This window comes from Bos mutus, chromosome 24, assembly GCF_027580195.1.
Source record: "Bos mutus isolate GX-2022 chromosome 24, NWIPB_WYAK_1.1, whole genome shotgun sequence".
Lineage (NCBI taxonomy): Eukaryota > Metazoa > Chordata > Mammalia > Artiodactyla > Bovidae > Bos > Bos mutus.
Genome location: NC_091640.1, coordinates 21,905,929 through 21,926,268, shown reverse-complemented (window position 1 = coordinate 21,926,268; position 20,340 = coordinate 21,905,929). Strand labels below are relative to the sequence as shown.

The 20,340-nt window shown below is 41.2% G+C and overlaps 1 pseudogene; it reads left to right on the top strand.

Moving 5' to 3' along the window:
• Positions 1-13,491: 13,491 nt before the first annotated feature.
• Positions 13,492-14,204, top strand: LOC102275948 (high mobility group protein B3 pseudogene; annotated as a pseudogene).
• The last annotated feature ends 6,136 nt before the right edge of the window (positions 14,205-20,340 follow it).

The following is a 20,340-nucleotide window of genomic DNA, read 5'->3' as shown; positions in this document are numbered from 1 at the left end:
AGAGGAGTTAAGGGGGGTCAAGAGATATAAATTTCCAGTTATAAAATAAACAAGTCCTAGGGGTGACTTGTGATGTGCAGCACAACTATAGTTAACACCACATTGCATATTTGAAAATTGCTAAGAGAATAGATCTTATAGGTTCTCGTCAGAAGAAAAAGCTTACTTTTTATATATCTAAAATATCAGATCATTTTGACAATAAATCTGTTGCCCTGGCTTAAGAGGAAATAATCTTTTTTGTGAAAGGCTTCTATGTACTCTGCTGAGAGTCTTAGAAATCCTGCTTCTAAGCTGCTAAGTTGCTTCCGTTGTGTCCGACTCTGTGCAACCCCATAGACGGCAGCCCACCAGGCTCCACCGTCCCTGGGATTCTCCAGGCAAGAACACTGGAGTGGGTTGCCATTTCCCTCTCCAATGCATGAAAGTGAAAAGTGAAAGTGAAGTCGCTCAGTCCTGTCCGACTGCTAGCGACCCCATGGACTGCAGCCCACCAGGCTCCTCCGTCCATGGGATTTGCCAGGCAAGAATACTGGTTCTCCTCTAACTATTAAAAAAAAAAAATATGTGAGCAATATCATTTTGTGATAGGATCACTGTTATAGATTCCTGATAGGAATCAAATTGGGCTTCCCAAATCTAGCTGACTGGGACAATGCTAGGTCATGTGACAGCACAAGATGTGGCTTTCCCTCTGCAAGAGATCAGAGCAGCTCCTAAGGGATCCTTGTATCAGTCGATAGATCCTTGAAATCAAACCCAGGGTGGTTGTGCATCAAAAACATGCTCTTTGGAGAAGGATGACGATGATGATATGGTGATGACAACAAAATAGCTGGCATTTATTATCCATTTCCGGAGAAGGTGATGGCACCCCACTCCAGTACTTTTGCCTGGAAAATCCCATGGACGGAGGAGCCTGGTAGGCTGCAGTCCACAGGGTCTCGAAGAGTTGGGCACAACTGAGCGACTTCACTTTCACTTTTCACTTTCATGTATTGGAGAAGGAAATGGCAACCCACTCCAATGTTCTTGCCTGGAGAATCCCAGGGACGGGGAAGCCTGGTGGGCTGCCGTCTATGGGGTTGCACAGAGTCGGACACGACTGAAGCAACTTAGCAGCAGCAGCACTGTCCGTTTCTACAAGTCAAGCATCACACAAAGAATATGTAAATTAGCTCATTTAAACCTGACATCAACTCCGGGATAGCTTATTTACACATACTGCTGCTAAGTCACATCAGTCGTGTCTGACTCTCTGCGACCCCATAGATGGCGGCCCACCAGGCTCTCGTCCCTGGGATTCTCCAGCCAAGAATACTGGAGTGGGTTGTTTATGTTGACTAAATAACTTGCCCAAAGGTACACAGCTCAGAAACAGCAAGGCCTCCACCCAAACTCAGATGGGTCTTTGTGCTGAACCACTTCATCTGCCCCTCCTGGTCGTCTTTCCACCCTAATCTCTGCACCAATTTTATAAACTGTGCCAGTTTTATACCCAGGTGTTTGACCTCTATGAGCTGCATCAGTGGGCTTCCCTGCCTTCTGGATGGTAGTTGTTTCGGCCCATGGCACCAGGGCAGGAGGTCAGCGGGAGGAAAGAGGCAAAGACTGAGCAGCTTATTCCCTGGGCTTCCTCCCTGTGGAGTCACCTCAAACTGGGGCTTATTTCTGAAGCCCTATTCCTAGAGTACCATTTCCCAATCAATACTGTGGAATGCTCTGACATGTGTAATGATGGTCCTGGGGTTTCATGAGACCCAGTAGCCAATTTTTGACTAGGCATATTAGTGTGCAGGTAATTATATTCTCCTAGATCAAGAGAGAATTGAAAAGAGCCTGTGCATGTGCCCTTGTGTGTGTGTTTACAAACACAAGCAATCCTAAAAGAGGCCGTGATCCCTGTGTCAATGCAAGAAGTACAGTCACTACACTCAAGGGATTTCATCGTGCCTCTAACACTGCATCTTGGAACGCAATTCTCCTCGGAAATAATCCTAAAGAACCACAATGTTACAGCTACTAGAGACCCTAGAGATAAAAAAGGAAGACTTCCAACCCCTTCATTTTTCAGATGAGTCAATGCATCAGAGCAAGAAGTGACCTCCATGGATTTCCAGTTCAAAAGTCTGATTCCATTCATCAAACTCTTGGAGTGCTGGGGGCTTTCTCTTGTTCCTCTACGAACTGCCTCCTCCATCCACTTAGTTTGCAAAACCACCAAGATACTGACAATGACACAATATCTCAAAGTGTTTACTTATTAAGCCTACTATATTATAAGCAGTTTTGTGTATGTGTTAGTTGCTAAGTCGTGCTTAACTTTTTGCGACCCCATAGACTATAGCTGGCCAGACCCCTCTGTTCATGGAATTCTCTGTGCAAGAATACTGGAGTGAGTTGCCATTCCCTTCTCCAGGGGATCTTTCCAACTGAGGAATCCAACAGGGGTCTCCTGCACTGCAGGCAGATTCTTTACCGTCTGAGCCACCAGGGAAGCCCAATGTACTATAAGCAATTTTACATATTATTCAATAGGGCTTCCCTGATAGCTCATGGAATACTGAACACTGGGCTCCAGTATTCTTGGGCTTCCCTGGTGCCTCAGATGGTAAAAAATCTGCCTGCAGTGCAGGAGACCTGGGTTCGATCCCTGGGTTGGGAAGATCCCCTGGAGAAGGGAAAGGCTACCCATTCCAGTATTCTGGCCTGGAGAATTCCATGGACTGTATAATCCATGGGGTCACAAAGAGTCGGACATGACTGAGCAACTTTTACTTTCAGGTATTTTACAAGATTTGTAATGACTGTATAGCCTTTTGGCTTTGGGGTGTCATGTCCTTTGTTTCATCAGTCCTCTGTGTTTTATTCGTTTCCCTTTGCTCCACTGATGAGGGAAGGATTCCTGCCTTAGGGTGACAGGGATGGTGGGATACATGACGCCTGACACTGGACAGATGAGATGGACAGCAATTTTACAGCCCCATACACTCACAGCCTCAGGGAACACATGCACACCATGCAGAACTGCCTGGGGGCTACCCCTAGAAACAGAGGGAATAAGCAGAGTCTGTGGACGCAAGCTCCATAGAAACAAGAGGGTGAGGTGACCCCTGGCTTCTGCAGGGGGGTGTCACTGACTTGTCTGAATAATTCTGCACACTGGCAGGGAACTGAAGAAGCCCACTGTTCAGGGATAAGCAGCACTGTGCCTGGCCCTGTGATAAGGAAGGGCTTGGGCCAGTGTACCTTATCCCAGGGAACAGAATTTGTGGTGGAGGGGACCTGCAGTTAAGCCATCAAGCCCCTCCCCACATCCAGTTTCAGATGTCAAGGCAGCACATATTCTTGAACCCTAACCCTAGGTCTTACACCACACCTTGCTGTTTAAATTCCCAATATTTCATTCTCATAAACAAAACCACAGTGGGCACCTTAGGACACCTATCATTTTACCTATCTCTGGTCACTCCCTTAGGATAAATTCCTTGATGCCAAACTTCAGGGGGAAAAAAACAACAATAAAACAAACACTATTCTGAACTATGTACATTGGTGGAAGGTCTGTACTCCATCCCTCATTTGTCAGATAATATTCATATTCTAGGCAGAATGCTGTTTTGCTTTTATTTTAACTAGATGCTTTATTATGAAACCTATAAGCTCTTATAAAAATATTCAAACAGTTGAAAATGGTATATAATGAAAGCTAAAAGCCTCTCTCACCAAGCCACACTAGGAGGCCTTTCCCCCAAAACAACTACAAAATGCTTATGGATATACAAGCATATAATGTGTATGTGTGTTAGTCACTCAGTCATGCCTGACTCTTTGCAGTCACGTGGACTGTAGCCACCCAGGCTCCTCTGTCCATGGAATTCTCAGAGAATACTGGAGTGGGTTGCCATTCTCTTCTCCAGACAAGCATACCATAGTGTATCTTCTTTTAAAAAAAGTTTGAATCCAATAAATGGGAGGGCAATATGCTTTATGTTGGAACTGCATAGTACTTCATTAGATGGATGCTGCATTCATTTGCAAGGATTGCCATAAAAAAATAACACTGACTGGGTGGCTTAAAACAACAGAAATTTATTTCCCCACAGTTCTGGAGGCTAGACGTCCAAGATCAAGGTGCCCGCAAGTCTGGCTCCTCCTGAGGCTTCTCTCCTTACCTTGCAGACGGCTGCCTTCTCACTGTGTCCTCACACGGGCCTTCCTCTCTGTGCGTGCCCCTGGTCTGTCTCGTCTTCCAAGGGCATCAGTCATGAATTAGGGCTCCCCAACCCATATGATCTGTTAACGGACTGCATTCAATATGTCAGCAAAATTGGAAAACTCAGCAGTGGTCACAGGACTGGAAAAGGTCAGTTTTCTTTCCAATCCCAAAGAAGGATGATGTCAAAGAATATTCAAACTACTGTACAATTGCGTTCATTTCACATACCAGTAAGGTTAGGCTCAAAATCCTTAAAGCTAGGCTTCAGCAGTACGTGAACTTCTAAATGTACAAGCTGGATTTAGAAAAGGCAGAGGAACGAGAGACCAAATTGCCAACATTCATTGGATCATAGAGAAAGCAAGGGAATTCCAGAAAAACACCTACTTCTGCTTCATTAACTATGCTAAAGCCACTGACTGTGTGGATCACAACAAACTGTGGAAAATTCTTAAAGAGATGGGAATACCAGACCACCTTACTTGTCTCCTGAGAAACCTATATGTGGATCGAAAAGCAATGGTTAGAACCGGACATGGAACAACAGACTGGTTCCAAATTGAGAAAGTACAACAAGTCTATATACTGTACCCTGCTTATTTAACTTATTAACTTATTACTATAACAATAATATATGCAAAGTACATCATGTGAAATGATGGATGAATTGCAAGCTGGGATCAAGATTTCTGGGAAAAGTATCAACAAACTCAGATATGCAGCTGATATACCACTCCAGTGGCAGAAAGTAAAGAGGAACTAAAGAGCCTCCTGATGAAGGTGAAAGAGGAAAGTGAAAAAGCTGGCTTAAAACTCAATATTAAAAAAAACTAAGATCATGGCATCTGATTCCATCACTTCATGGCAAATAGATGGGGAAAAAGAGGAAACTGTGAAATATTTTACTTTCTTGGGCTCCAAAATTACTGTGGATGGTGACTTCAGCCACAAAATTAAAAGGCACTTGCTCCAAGGAAGGAAAGTTATGACAAACATAGACCAAATATTAAAAAGCAAAGACATCACTCTGCTGACAAAGGTCCATCTACTCAAAGCTATGGTTCTTCCAATAGTCAGGTACAGATGTGAAAGTTAGACCATAAAGAAGGCTGCACATCGAAGAACTGATGCTTTCAAACTGATGCTGGAGGAGATTCTCGAGAGTTTTTTGGACTGCAAGGAGATCAAACCACTCATTCCTAAAGAAAATCAACCCTGAATATTCATTGGAAGGCCTGATGCTGATGCTGAAGGTCCAATACTCTGGTCACTAGATGTGAAGAGCCAACTCATCAGAAAAGACCCTGAAGCTGGGAAAGACTGAAGGCAAAATGAGAAGGGGGTGGCAGACGATGAGATGGTTAGATAGCATCAACGACTCAGTGGACACGAATTTGAACAAACTCCAGGAGATAGTGAAGGACAGGGAAGCCTGGCGTGCTGTAGTTCATGGGGTCATAAAGAGTCAGACATGACTTAGCGACTGAACAACAACAACTTATAATCTCATTTCAACTTAATCCATTCTTTAAAGGCCCTTTTTCCAAATAGAGTCACATTCTAAGATACTGGGGGTTAGAACTTCAACACAGGAATTTGAGGGAATCATAATTCAGTCCAGAAGAGACACACCATAAACTTTGTTGCTTTCAGCTTTTTTTTTACTATTATAACAATGCTGGAGTGAATATCATTGTCCATATTTTTGAACATGTAGGTATACCTGTAGAATAAACTCCTAGAAGCAGAACTGCTGAGTCGAAAAAATAAATTTTTGTACCTGTTGCCAAACTGCCCTCCATAAAGATCTGTCAAATTTAAACTCCCACCAACTGTGTGTGTGAATAGTCATTTCCCCTCACACCCAACACACAGGATATGATCAGACTTTTTTCATCTTTGCCAAACTGTCAGTAAAAAAAAGAAAAAAAAAAACTTATTTTGGTCTGGTTCTTTTAATTATCAGTGAGGTTTTATACAGTATGCATTTTTCATAAGATGACTATTACCCTTTTTTCATACATGCTATTACATTTACAGTGATTAAGTGCTTCAGTTCAGTTCAGTCGCTCAGTCGTGTCCGACTCTTTGCGACCCCATGAATCACAGCACACCAGGCCTCCCTATCCATCACCAACTCCCAGAGTTCACTCAGACTCACGTCCATCGAGTCAGTGATGCCATCCAGCCATCTCATCCTCTGTTGTCCCCTTCTCCTCCTGCTCCCAATCCCTCCCAGCATCAGAGTCTTTTCCAATGAGTCAACTCTTCTCATGAGGTGGCCAAAGTACTGGAGTTTCAGCTTTAGCATCATTCCTTCCAAAGAAATCCCAGGCCTGATCTCCTTCAGAATGGACTGGTTGGATCTCCTTGCAGTCCAAGGGACTCTCAAGAGTCTTCTCCAACACCACAGTTCAAAAGCATCAATTCTTCAGCACTCAGCTTTCTTCACAGTCCAACCCTCACATCCATACATGACCACTGGAAAAACTATAGCCTTGACCAGATGGATTTTTTTTGGTAAAGTAATGTCTCTGCTTTTCAATATGCTATCTAGGTTGGTCATAACTTGTCTTCCAAGGAGCAAGCGTCTTTTAATTAAGTGCTTATATATATATATATATAAATCAAAGCTGTTAAAATGTCTTTATTCAAACCCATAGTCAGGTAATTGAAACACTGGTTCCAATATAACAGATTTAGAGAAGTATGGGACTTCCGTGGTGATCCAGTGGTTAAGAGTCCACATTCCAATGTGGAGAATGCGGGTTCAATCCCTGGTCTGGCATGATTCCACATGCCACAGGACAACCGAGCCCACATACTGTAGCTACTGAGTCTGTGAGCTCTGGAACCCATGCCGCAACTAGAGAGAAGCCCCTCGCCACAAGGAAGGATCCAGCATGCCATAACCAAGACTCACTGCAGCCAAAAATAAATAAATAATAAAATATCTTTAAAAAGAAGTATGGCCGCACAAGCTTTGCATAGAATCTGTTCTAAACAAGTACTTGCTGAATGAAACTGATCACTGGTGGAATTTGCTGTATATCAGCAAAGGTAATAAACCCAGCCCCTTTAAAAAAAAAAATGAACCTAGCTCCTAATCACCAGTGCATCTCTAAATAACTTTGAATTAATTCAAACATATTTTCCTCTACCAGTTCTTCTCCCATTGACAAACAGGCATGACTGAGCCTGGTGTTTTCAAATTGGATTGAAAGGGAAAAAAGGTTGTTTTTAATTTGAAAGTTACCTGAAAATCTTGGTAAATAAACCAAATCTAATTTTTAACCCAGTACCAGTACAAACAAATTTTCTTGTATATTACTGTGCTTTGGGAGCCTCTGGAAGACACAGCACCAGGGCAGCCTCAAGTTCAGGACTTCCTGGTGGTCCAGTGGTTGGGAATCCACCTGCCACTCCAGGGGACACAGGTTCAATCCCTGGTCCAGGAAGATTCCACATGCCCTGGTGCAACTAAACTCATGAGCCGCAACTACTAGGCCCATACACAGCAATGACCAAAGCCTGTGCGCCCTAGAGCCCATGCTCCACAAGAGAAGCCACTCCAGTGAGAAGCCCGTGCAGCGCAACAGAGAGGAGCCCCCGCTGCCCACACTACAGAAAAGCCCCTCACAGCAACGAAGACCTAGTGCAACCAAAAATTAATTAATTAACAACAACGACAAAAAGAAGACAGGATTTCCTATCAGAATGAGCAGACAGCATAAGTAAGATCAGGTACAAATGAATAGGCAAGATGCTGAGAAAAGACGAGTATACTTGCTATGGAACATAAAAATTTTAAACAGAAAAATTGCCTGCAGGGTTTTGGTATGAGTGTATTTATGGGGAGGGGGCCCCCCAGGGAGGGAGGAAATCATGTTCATATTGACTAGAACTATCCAGGTTTCCCAAGTGCCTCCCAATAGCAGCAGGAATATTTATGAACAGATACATGTGGCAAACAGAATTGAGCAGTGTAAGTCTAAAAGTGCACATTAAGTTTGCCATGTTTCAGGATTTCATCATGTTTTTGGCAAGAGTAAGTACACATAAGGAGACCTTTTGTTAAACCACATAACTCTGATCTTGTTTATGAGCTCTAAAATTAAATTATCTCACATAAATACTCAGAAGGTAATTGTCATATTAGTCTCAATGGTCCACAGTACCACCACAAAAGAGCCAGTCACAATTCATTCTGTGACATGGGCGGCCTGGCGGCTTGGTATAATGTGCTGCTTCGTGGGAGTTTCATGACCTACAGACTCTCACGCATTTGGAGAGGGGAAGAGGGGCTGGAAGCACTTTTGCTGGATCTGTGGCCAAAGTATTTACTATTGAATAAGGGAAATGCATTAATGCGAAAGAATGAAGACCGTAGTTCAGAGCCTGCAAACTATCTCTGTGAAGTGACAAATAGTAAATATTTTAGATTTTGCAGGCCATTAATTCTCTGTCACAACTACTAGGCTCTGCTGTTATATCATGAAAACCACCATAGACAACACATAAACTAACAGCTATAGCGGTGTTCCAATAAAACTTTATTGACCAAAAAAGGTAGACAGGCCAGATTTGGCCTATGGGTCATAATTTACCACCTCTTGCTCTAGACTACATTGATCTTCCCCTTCTCTGGTATTTTCTTTTCTAAACATGCACCATTACTATGTCCCAGGTCCTATTCGACCTTCTAAAAAGTATTTTATTTAATCCTGGAAACAACTCTGCTTTTATCACCTTCCCATTTTATAGACAGGCTTGCCAGGGGGCACAGTGATAAAGAATCTGCCTGCCAATGCAGAAGACACGAGAGATGCGGGTTTAATCCCTGGGTCAGGAAGATCCCCTGGGGTAGGAAATGGCAACCCACTCCAGTATTCTTGGCCCAGAAACTTCCATGGACAGAGCAGCCTGGAGGGTTACAGTCCGTGGGGTCACAAAGAGTCAGGCACAACTGAGCACACACACACACACACACACACACATACTTTATAGATGAGGAAACTAAGGCCCAGAGATGCTGAGCAACGTTCCCAGGGTTGTACAACCAGACAACTAGAACTTGAACCCAGGCAGTCTGACCACAGAGACCACAGCTTGCCACCCACCCCTGTGAGGTTTTAACTGTCCCAAGAACTCTTTAAAAAAAAATCCATCCACCCTTCCAGGGACTCCTGAAGCTCCGCAAGTCTGACTGGCACCCAGAGCAGATTATTTTTGCTAATCTTCATTCAGGTGGATCCTAGTTCATTCTAGTCCTTTGTGAGACTTCTAACAAGGGAAACACAGGGAGACGCTGAGGGTCCCAACTCCACGCCGGCATTGAATGTTCTCAGACACCTCATGAAGTTTTCTGGATATTTATCCAGCATCTTTTCCCAATTTGCTATAAGCCTAGAAGTTACTGTGTCCCCTAAGGGATAATTTGTGACAATACTGTGCTACCAAAATTTGCTGTTTAAAAAAACAAGAGAAAACACTAGAAAATTATCATATTTCATATAAAATTAATGACTACAGAAATAAAAATTTACCCCAAAGTTCTCTTAGAACACAAAATTACAGGTTCACTGGATGAAAAGTGATGATGTTTGTCACTATAAGTAATAGGATACTACTATGAGGTTTGGAATTTACCTCTTTACATCTGAATGAAGTAAACACATCCTGGCTGTTGGGGTTCTGATACCACCAAATGAAGTAAACACATCCTGGCTGTTGGGGTTCTGATACCACCAAGGACGGGAGGGCAAGTTTAACTTGCTGCTTGCCAAAAAGTCCTCAGGATTTGCTTCTCCCTCACCCTCCCATCATATTTTTTAGATTTCCTTTCAATCAAAACTTACCTCTTTTGATAGAGTTAAAACCACATCATTAAAGAAGAAAGTAAACTGAACATTCCCTTTCAGAACATGGAAACTTCCTGTGGTTGCCAAAGAGAACTTGAAATGCTTTAAGACTGAGATTATACATTCAGTCAAATCAGCAAATATAAATTAATAGCTTTGTGTAAGGATTTAGAACGTAAGTATTGTAGAATGAGAAAAGAGGTTTTCTCTGAAACGGCCTCTGGGAAAGGGAAGTGGGTATTTTCACATCCCATTCATAAAAGCCAAGGACAAGTCCATAAAATTTTCTATGGCCTTTACTGCAGAGGAAAAAAATCCTATTTCTATTTGTTAAAAGATTTCATACCCTGGAAGAACAAAGAATGTTTAGCTCTGAAGAGGACACACAAATCTTAGGCAGGATATATTTGTGAGTTTTAAAAAAAGATATTTTATTACATAAAACACCACTGTGGTATTGTGACTGGGGTCCTTAACAGCTTTGAAGTTTGCATCGAACAGGAAAGATATGAAAAGGCAGAGGAGAAGAAAAACATGTGAAGACTACTATATACCAAGCTCCATGCTAGGAAGTGTAATATAAATTACTATATCAAGGAAATAACTAATGTAAAATATTGATTGCTGCTTAGTTGCTAAGTCGTATCCGACTCTTTTGCAACCCCATGGACTGCAGCCCACCAGGCTCCTCTGTCCAAGGGATTCTCCAGGCAAGAATTCCGGACTGAGTTGCCATTTTCTTCTCCAGGGGATCTTCTCCACCCAGGGATCGAACCCACGGCTCCTGCAACTCTCCTGCTTTGCAGGTGGGTTTTTTACCTCTGAGTCACGGGGGAAGCAAAATCTTAGTTACATCTTCAAGTTTTGCAGATTGTTATTTGTCATTAAAAAATATTTTCTCTTATTTCAATTTCTGTTGGGAAATTTTAAATTTTATTGTGCAGGCACTTTTCTTTTAAACTAACACCTCCTTTAAAAGCAGGCTGAGGAAAACTGACGTGCGAAGGAGCCTCATTCCTGCTTGCAGGATTGCGCCTGCCTGTCTTAAAACTGTTGCAAGAGCAATGGAACCTCTTGATCATTTTCAGCTACCAAGGCCTTCATTTCCATCGCCCACTCCACCTCCCAATTATAAACTAATATATTTTTCAACATGAGGACTCGTGTGTGTTCATGACTATAATAAATGAGGCATGGCTTTGCAAGCAGTTGGGATATCCCCTCGAGAAGTTGTCTACATAATTAAACCCTGAAGCATCTGAACATGGTTACTGTGGTGTGTGACCCACTCTTGCATTGGAAGTAACTACAAAGCTGCATCACGTATTTCCAGCAACTACTCAATCAGATGACTCCTAAATCCTCCACCCAGCCTTCCCATGGTAACCGGGAGATTTGCTTCAAGCACAACAACCTGGCTGCCTTCTCTCACACCTCCTGTCTCAGTTTTGCTGAAAACTCACTTCCCTTGACTTAAACTAAGTTACTCTTATTGTTCTGTTTTCTGTGTTCTGGACATTGGCTGCTGCTGCTGCTGCTGCTGCTGCTAAATCGCTTCAGTCATGTCCGACTCTGTGCGACCCCACAGACAGCAGCCCACCAGGCTCCGCCGTCCCTGGGATTCTCCAGGCAAGAACACTGGAGTGGGTTGCCATTTCCTTCTCCAATAAATGAAAGTGAAAAGTGAAAAGTGAAAGTGAAGTCACTCAGTCGTGTCAGACTCTTCGCAACCCCATGGACTGCAGCCTACCAGGCTCCTCCGTCCATGGGATTTTCCAGGCAAGAGTACTGGAGTGGGTTGCCATTGCCTTCTCCTAGATTCACTAAACTGTTTTAAGTTTTAAAATAAAAGCTGTGGGGCTCTGACTATAATCATTTACTGAATATCTATTAACCTATATAGAACCTGTTTGCTCCATTTAGATAATTTATACTTTTCTTTGCATAGATAATCCAAATTTCCTCATGTAATACCCATAACAACTCACTGATATATATATATATATATATATATATATATATATCCACACACACACATATATATATATCACTTTTAAATACATATATTACTATTCCCACTTTACAGATGAGGAAGTTGAGCCTAAGAAGTTAAAAATGTCTAGGACAGTGGTAATGACTCAAACCCACTGATTTCCAAAACTTACTGCTCTTAAACGTTAGGCAATATTGCCTAATTTAGCTCTTTATCTGGAGTGGTGAATGTAAAATCATACATAATCACATCCCCAGAAAGTATGTTCAACTCCATCTTTTTAAAAATCACTTTGGTAAGGCTAAATTTAGATGAGCTAACTCTTCACAGTATTCTGATTATGAAACCATAGAGAATTTGACAGTGCTGCTGGACCCTTTGCCCAGGGAAAAAAGCACATAGCACACGCACCACAGTCTAGATGGCTGTCGACTTTAAATGTGTCTCCATCGAGAGATCAGAATCCGTCTCCATCACAGGCTCATGTGGCCAGATCATCTCTCTTCAGTTATTACCAGCAAGCCTTCCCATTCTTTGATTTTATTTTCTACTGAGTGTGAAAAGTACCCTTCCCATTACTACATTCTGGCCTTAACAAAGGGAAATGACTCACAGCGGACTTTCCACACTGTTGAGTACCTTTGTCTTCAACAGTAATGTTAAAGATGGTGTGGCCTTTGTACCCATCAGCTCAGAGATGTGGCACGGCTTTGCTCCTTGCCAGTACATTTTCCCTCCTGCTGAAACAGTCCTTTTGATTTGCATATGAGAACACATAATCAGCTCAGTCGCTCAGTCATGTCTGACTCTTTGCGACTCCATGGACAGCAGCACACCAGGCCTCCCTGTCCATCACCAACTCCCGGAGTTTACTCAAACTCATGTCCATTGTGTCGGTGATGCCATCCAATCATCTCATCCTCTGTCATCCCCTTCTCTTCCTGCCTTCAATCTTTCCCAGCATCAGGGTCTTTCACATAATAATTCATTTCTTCACAATTCGTTTTCCTACGCAGAATCATTCAGAGAATGGGGCTTGACCACAAGGCATAAGAAAAAGACAGAGGAGAAGCCAGTTATAAAAGGCAGTCTGGAGTTCCATGGAGGTTAAGAGCCCAAGCTTTGGAGTAAAGTGGCTCAGTAAGACAGCTGTATGTTCAAGCCTGTTCTGCCACTCACTTCCTGTGGGACCTTAAACAATTTGTTTAACCTCTCTGACTTTCTTGATCTGTGAAATTGTCTAATACTACACATCTCTTGTAGTCCAAGTTAATGCCAAGATTAGATGCCGAGATCAGATTAAGAAACATGCAAAACTTTGGGCTCTCATGGAGGCAGCTAGCGCGAGGCTGTGGAGTACTGAGCCACACATCCTGCCCTGCCCTGCACTGCCCAGACTGGCAAACAATACAGTCAAGATGGCTATAAGTGATCCCAAGAAACCAAAGGGCAAGATGTGTGCTTATGCCTTTTTTGTGCAGATGTGCAGAGAGGAACATAAGAAGAAAAACTCAGAAGTCCCTGTCAATTTTGCTGAATTTTCCAAGAAATGCTCTGAGAGGTGGAAGACCATGTCCAGGAAAGAGAAGTCTAAATTCGATGAAATGGCAAAGGTGTATAAAATGCACTATGATCAGGAAATGAAGGATTATGGACCAGCTAGGGGAGGCAAGAAGAAGGACCCGAAGGCCCCCAAGAGACTACCGTCTGGATGTCTCCTATTCTGCTCTGAATTCCACCCCAAGATCAAGTCTACACACCCTGGCATCTCTATCAGAGATGTGGCAAAGAAGCTGGGCGAGATGTGGAATAACTTAAGTGACAGTGAGAAGCAGCCATACATCAATAAGGCAGCGAAGCTGAAGAAGTATGAGAAGGATGTTGCAGACCATAAGTCGAGAGGGAAGTTTGATGGCACCAAGGGTCCTGCTAAAGTTGCCGGGAAAAAGGTGGAAGAGGAAGACAAAGAGGATGAGGAGGAAGAGGAGGGGAGGAGGAGGATGAATTAAAAAAAACTGTTGATTTGTCTCCTTGTGAATACCTTAGCATAGGGAGTGCCGTGACTGACACACCTCTCACTCGAGATGTGTCTGTTGCCCTCATTAGGTTTAATTACCCAATTGGATCATGATCATATGGCAGTCTCTCAAAGCACTCCAGCAATTGTCAGTGGTTTACAGAAAGTGGCCATGGGTGTCTGGAGCACCCAGAAACTGTATCAAAGCTGTACATATTTCCAAACATTTTTAAAACGAAAAGGGTCTCGTGTTCTCCTCACTCTGTGCACTTTGCTGTTGGTGTGACAAGGCTTTTAAAGATGTTTCTGGCATTTTTTAAATCTGTAAGGTGGTGTGTTAATTCTATGGTCATTGGCTAGAAGTCCCGAGTTCTCATCTGTACATATCTATAGTTTGTAAAAAGAACAAAGCAACTGAGACACACTCCTGACGCTCCTTGCTTGGCGTGGAGGCTGTGGGGGCAATGCCTTCTGGAGGGGCCGTAGCTCGGGGCATGCGCTGCGGGGCTGGGCCTGTGGACACGGCAGTGGGCATCCATCCAGCTTCGGGTTGTCTTGTTGCTTGTATATAGCGACATAGCATCCCGCTGCCATTCTTGGCTGTGGAAAAGGGGGGATGGGGTCAGCTGGCATGAGAAGTGTACCGGATCCTTTTTAGTTGAAGTGCGGTAGTTTTAAACTGTTTTGTTTTTTAAAAAACAAACCATAGAACTCTTCCTTGTCAGCAAAGCCAAGAGCCACTGCACCAGTCAAAGTTCAAGAACCTTCTGCACTAAACACGATCTGCAATGTTCTGTTTATTTTTATTTTTTTGGTTTGTTTAGAATGCTGAAATGTTTTTGAAGTTAAATAAACAATCAATTCAGTTCAGTCACTGAGTTGTGTCTGACTCTTTGCAACCGCATGAATCACAGCATGCCAGGCCTCCCTGTCCATCACCAACTCCCAGAGTTCACTCAAACTCATGTCCATCGAGTCAGTGATACCATCCAGCCATCTCATCCTCTGTCGTCCCCTTCTCCTCCTGCCCCCAATTCCTCCCAGCATCAGGGTCTTTTCCAACGAGTCAACTCTTCACATGAGGTGGCTAAAGTATTGGGGTTTCAGCTTCAGCATCAGTCCTTCCAATGAACACCCAGGACTGATCTCCTTTAGGATAGACTGGTTGGATCTCCTTGCAGTCCAAGGGACTCTCAAGAGTCTTCTCCAACACCACAGTTCAAAAGCAAACAATATTACATTAAAAAAAAAAAAAAACGAAACATACAAGACTTTGGCATATAGTAAGTACTGGATAATGGGTGGTATTACTATATTATTCTTAGTACTTTTCAATAAACTGGTTAGCAAAGAGTTGGACACGACTAAGCGACTTCACTTTCACTTTTCACTTTCATACACTGGAGAAGGAAATGGCAATCCACTCCAGTGTTCTTGCCTGGAGAATCCCAGGGACAGGGGAGCCTGGTGGGCTGCTGTCTATAGGGTCGCACAGAGTCAGACACAACTGAAGTGACTTAGCAGCAGTAGCAGCAGCAGCACAATTATGAAAGTTTATATTCTAATCAACAGATAGTTTTCAAATATGTATTTATTATTGTTGAAATATGCAGTATTAAACCATGGAATTTTTGCCTGAAACCAAAAGGAAACCCAATCAACTGGATTACTTACTTTTAAGGAATTGGAATATAGTGAAAATGCTTAAAGAGGAAATCATATGAAGTCCCTATTTTAATAATTTGGGAGGATCCTCTAGACTCAGGGTTACACAAATAACCATTAATCATCATTATTATATAATAGATATGCAGAAATACAGAATAAGAGAGGGTTTTAGATGATAAAATATCAATTATTCTGTGATGTAGCCTTTTATTAAGAAGTCATCAAGTGGAATTCCCTGGCAGTTCAGTGTTTAGAATCCCTTCACTTCCACTGCAGGGGGCATGGGTTTGATCCCCGGGTAGGGAAATAAGATCTTGCATGCAGCAGTAGAGCAGTAAAAAATAAATTAATAAGTCATCAAGAAGATTTATTTTTAAGAGATATTGAGAATGTAGTTTGTATTTATTGAATGAAGGCCAACCTGAAAATCACAGATGCCAGAGTTTCATGTATTCTCTTATTATATCTCATAATTTCCTAGCATGACAAAGATTATAAGCTTACTCTATATTTGAAGCAATTGTGTTTTAGGAAGCTTTAATTTGCCAATGTACACATCCAGTAACTTGTGTGTAAGTAACTAGTAATTAGTATATTAGCATTCCAACCTTGGCCTAACTTCAAACCCCTGTTGTTTTCTCACCATACTCTGCTGCCTGCCAAATTTTACAAGGGAAAAGGCATAATTTTCAAACCAGTCAGGAACTCTGCTTATAAAATTGTCTTACTCTCTCCATTATCAATCAGACAGCCTCCTGGAAGGGAAAAATGGCAAAGTTTGCAAAATAAATATACAGAATGTACTGTTTCTAGAATAGAAAGATTTCAAATTCAAAAAATAGAAGATAAAAAAGGCAACAGAATTCTGGTCTGAGACAACAATTCAATTCAAAAATATAACACCCTTTTTCCAGTTTATTATCTGGATTCATATGAAGGAGCTGCCATCCCAAACTAATTAGAACACCGTTCTAATTAGTAAGCATAAGTTAGCAATTTGATTACTTGCTAATTTGAATGAAGCATCGGCAAAAAGCACATGAAACCTGGATGCATAAATCAAGGGAATTTCTCCAATTTTAATGAATCATATCTTTTAAGAGATAAGCCACAGTTGAACGTTAGTTTATGTGCCAATTAAGGAAGCTATAATCATAAACAATTTGTCTGGGCCTGGAATAAAATTTAATCAATCTAAGATCATTTCCTTTTCATCTGTGCATAAAAAGTAATTTATGTAATTATTATCAAGAACTTGGAAAAAATAAAAAACACTGAAATGCAAGAACTAGGAGACATTCAAACTGGATATCTAACATGGACTAATAATTTGGTACTTCCATAGGTGCTACTAATAAGAAATGGTACAAGCTGAGCCCTTGAAATGCCCTACATAGCCCAGCAGACCAATGGATTTATGAGTCTGCTGAATCTTGCAGAACACAGAGAATGAAGAAACTCAGAAGATTCAATTGATTTTATCACCTCAATATCCCAGGATTTTCAGAATAATCCCAGATCCTTTTGTTTTAGGAATCATCTGCCTTAATTTTTCTATTAGGACCAAATAGTCATCAAGAGTCAGAAAGGTTGGTATAAAAGGGAGAATAATATCAATAGGTAAAACACTGTAAGCTAAGGCTCAGTTAGAAAAGCCAAAAAAAGCATCCAGGTGCCTTATTTTTTTTATAAGACTGTGCCAGAAATCATTAACAGAAATGAATCATTTGGGAAATCTTAGCCAAAGCCAGAGATTTCACTACAATTCAGTCTTCTCTCTAGAGTCTAGTATATCATGCAATCCAATAACGAGGTTCAGAAACCATATTTTTCATCATTTGATAATGTACAGACATGGTCAATGTTTAAATGACTGTATTCATAGAAGCCAAATCATAGCACTCGGCCTCTGAACATAACAGGGACAATGAACTCTTGTGATATGAACAAGTGTGGTGAAATTTAAGGAGTGCCAGAATTCAATAACATAAGAAGAGGTGGTTAGGGCTTATGAAACCTCCCTGCAGTACTGCTTAGGCATTCATTTTCCTCAGTCTTCCTTTTTAAGTTACAAAAGCACTAAAGAATGTTAGGAAAAATGAAGAAAAATCATCACACATAACCCTGACACCTTGCTTTTTTTTTAACCTAAAATATTTCTTGGAGATGCATTCATATTGGTATTTAAAGCTGTCTCATTCTTTTAATGACTGCATGTTACTTCAGTGTATGGATGTAGCATAATTTATTTACCTAGTCCCTATAAAATACCAAGTCACTTGTTTGCATTTTTTTTTTTGTTACTACAAACTGCCACAACAAACATTTTGATATCAACTTTATGTAGATATGAAAGTATATTCATGGGATAAATTCCTAGAAATGGATATTCTTGATGTTTCATGTAGTTAAAGTCATAGTGTCCATTCAATTTTACAGTCTGAACACATCACATTGGATTTTATACACAATAAATATTTTCCATGTTGCTATATAGCCTCCAAGATTAAACTTTCCAGTGGCTTACAGCTTCTTATTAAGGGGAGACACTCAACCTTCCCTCTATTGTTACGCAGTTCAACATTTCTCGTTACTTGCTTCAATAAGTAATACAATGCCCTTCCTCATGCACCGTATCACGCCCTGAGCCCCACTCTGGTCCTCCTCTCCATTTATCTTCACACAAGGCATCCTCATTCTAGAATAATTCCAGGTCCCCGTGACCCTTGAATTCCTTTCCTAAACGGCATAACATATACTACAATATGGATAAACCTTGAAAACTCGATGCTTAGTGAAGCAAACCTTCAATTGTTTTGAAAACTATAAACAGTTTCCCAAACTGGTTACCGTCTTCAGAAATTTCAACTTTTAATGTAGCTCAAATCTGACTCTAAGCTTCCAGGTTTTCCACCTTGCCTTCGAAGCTCCCCTTCTTCACTCCCATATTCCATCCCAACACATTATAGAAACATTCCCCTAGAGCTTCATCTGTTACATTTAAATTCTGAGTTCATCTTATACTCGTATTTGTATAAATATAGTAAAAGGGTGAAAATCAAATTCTTCACCAGTTATCTAAATTTTGCCTTTATATCATATAACTAGATCCCTTGTGATACACATGCATTATTTAATAAACTTAATAAACATCAAAGAATACTATCTAGCTCTAAAAAAAAAAAATGTAAACACAACCATTTTACTGCCAAGCTGAGAAAAGGAATAAAGCAATTCATTTGGGAGTATTCAAATGGGCTCAGCAAAAGTGAACTATCAACCCAGATTCTAAATAACTGGTCTTTGTAAACTTTAGAGTAACAACAGTTTTTTAACATTTTCCCTCAAATGGTTAAACCAAATGAAGAATAATTAAACCCATATTCCATTCAGGATAAAATGAACCTGTGGTTCACCTAATGATCAAGCTTCAGCTAATTAGTAAAAGTGGTCAGACCAGACAATGATAACCCACCCAAAGAAAAAAAGAAGCCCATGATTAAGCCAGCAGATGGCCACCTGCAATTTACTGCTTGAGTTGGATTGATGGCCCCACTAGGGAAGGCCTTTAGCTTAAGCTTTTCCCTTGAGAGCCCTGGATGGCTGCACACCAGTGATTTGTTCAGGTCAGAGCCCTTCTCCTCCCAGGATTGCTTCCATAATTCATAAAATGTCTAACGTGTATATCAAACAAGCACAAACCAGGAGTCCACACTCCTTCAACATGGCATGCTAACTAACTCTTTCCATCAGCCTCAGGCAGGCAGAGTCAAAGAGGAAAAGCATCTTTTTATCTTCCAAAGATCCTGTTTAAGAAGCAAAAAAGATTGGGAGGACTCATACCCTACTTAAATCATTTTGTATATATACCTTAAGCCAATGTTAGCAAAACTCTGTTGACTGCCATGTGAAAGTAGACCCAGGCCTCAGGACAGGTAGAAATGGTCAACTCAGGGAACAGAAAGAGTACTGATGTAAGACGGAGCCAAAAGCACGTTTCTATGTATTTCTCAACTTTGTTTGGAATAAGCACATCCTGTACCACTCACGATCAGCTCTAAAACGTCTTCCCTAATAGGAACTGTCCAACTAAGTAAAAAGTATCTATTTACTAGGCTGCAGGTGGCTATAAAACAGAAAGAGATCTCAAACACCACCACCTATAGTTCCGACAAGGTTTAAGTAGAACATATACATTTTTTTTTAGAACATATACATCTTTAAGTGTTTCCTTTTTCATGGAAATATATATTTCTAAAAAACTGAAGAGACAGACATGGATGGGGGAGGGGGATTATGGCTTAGTTTTCAACTCAAAAAACATTTAAATATATAAACATTGATAGCTCTTAAAGTCAGCTCTTAAAGAGGTAGCGACCTCTTTATTCTTTATTCTCTTTATTCGACCATTATGTCTTGAGGTTTCATTCTTATGTTTTCTTTTTCTAACTAAAGAGACAGAGGGATAGAGAGAGAAATCTGTATTAATCCTTTATAAGCCAGTTTTCCAATTACTATATCTTGCGGATTCAGTATCCTTTTCCTTAGCAGAAAGTTACTTTGCATTAAATTGAAGGTTTAC